We start from the raw sequence: 1,905 nt of genomic DNA on the forward strand, positions 1-1,905 counted from the left end.
GTTTCCTTTCATTATCATCCCCTATCCACTAATGTTGAATTCTTCTTCAAGGATACCATGCTCTTATAGGTGAGATTTCTCCCTGTCTCAACTTGAACTAGGCTTCCGCATCACTTCTTGGTCATTTTGACACAATGCCAGTGCTGAAATACTGTCCTCATCTCCAACATATATCCCTTTAAGCTCCTCTTGTGTATTGTTTTTCTCCAATTAAATAGAAGTTGATCAAAAGCAGAGACTATATTGCTTGTCCGTAATTGTATCTGCAGCAGTTAGCACAGTGCATGGCACAGTAGTAAGGGCATAATGATTTCTGTCTGTTTCTCCCCAAACTACTGACTTATAAACAAACAAATGTTTAGTTTTAGACAATTGCATGGATGTCTGAAACTGCCTCACATAAGAAATACTTGTCCTTGCTACTATCCTCATTTTCAGTCTGTCTCAGACTAATTATTTTCAATTCTCTTTACTCAAAAACCATTCATGCTAAGACATTGGTGCCTAACAGAATATAAAAATAGCTGGACCTAGAACAACAAAGTACTTTCAGTTATCAAGTTCCATTTATATCTCCTCCCTTCTGTGCTTATTGCTTCTGGATTTGTGACTTGCCAACTATCCTATGGATTTGTTTTTCCACCTGGCTCTTTTACTATTTCTTGTTATTCTTTGTATACCCATTTATACCAGCTCTAGCTCTCTGGAAATATTTTAAAAGGGATCTACAGGGGTTCATTATCCAATTTTAGTATCTACTTCACACGTTTCAAGACATAACCCTCACAAAGAAGTTTTGTTAATTTCTTTTTTTTTCTTTCTTTTTTTTTTTTTTTGGTGAGGCAATTGGGATTAAGGGACTTGCCCAAGGTCACACAGCTAGTACATGTCAAGTGTTTGGTCTGAGGCTGGATTTGAACTCAGGTCCTCCTGACTTCAGGGCCAGTGCTCTATCTACTGCGCCACCTAGCTGCCCCCGTTTTTTTTGAAGGTTTGTTTTCTTTTTTTTTTAATTTTTAAAATTTTTTTATTTTTAGTTTTCAACATTTACTTCCACAAGATTTTGAGTTCCAAATTTTCACCCCATCTCACCCCTCCCCCCACCCCAAGATGGCATGCATTCTGAATACCCCTTCCCCTAGTCTGCTATCCCTGCTATCTCTCCCCCCCCTTGCCCTTCTATTTTCTAGGGCAGGATATATTTCTGTACCCCATTTCCTGTATTTCTTATTTCCTGGTTGCATGTGAAAACTTTTTTTTTTAAACGTGTTTTTTTAAAACTTTGGGTTCCAAATTTTCTCCCTTCCTCCCTCCCCACCCACCCTCATTGAAAAGGCAAGCATCTCAATATAGGCTGTACTTGTGCAGTTATGCAAAACACTTCCATAGTAGACATGCTGTGAAAAACTAACTCTATTTCCCTTAATCCTATCCTGCCCCCCCCATTTATTCTATTCTTTCTTTTGACCCTGTCCCTCCCCAGAAGTATTTGCTCTTGATTACCCCCTTTCCCAATCTGCCCTCCTATATATCATCCCCTTACTCTCTTCTCCCCTTCCCCTCCTATTTTCCTGTAGGGTAAGACAGATTTCCATACCCAATTGAGTGTGTATGTCATACCCTCCTTAAGTCAAATCCTATGAGAATAAGATTCATTCATTTCCTCTCACCTTCCCCCGTTTCCCCTCCACTGTAAGAGCCTTTACTTTTCTGTTTTTTTTTGTGAGATAGTTTACCCCGTTCTACCTTTCCCTTTCTCCTTCTCCTAGTATAATCCTCTCTCACCCCTTAATTTTATTCTCCAGATATGGCCCCTTCATCTTCAACCCACCCTGTGCCCTCTATCCATCTATCTATCTATCTATCTATCTATCTATCTATCTATCTATCTATCTATCTATCTAT

Source organism: Vombatus ursinus, unplaced genomic scaffold, assembly GCF_900497805.2.
Source record: "Vombatus ursinus unplaced genomic scaffold, bare-nosed wombat genome assembly UNPS02014924.1, whole genome shotgun sequence".
In the NCBI taxonomy this organism is placed as follows: domain Eukaryota; kingdom Metazoa; phylum Chordata; class Mammalia; order Diprotodontia; family Vombatidae; genus Vombatus; species Vombatus ursinus.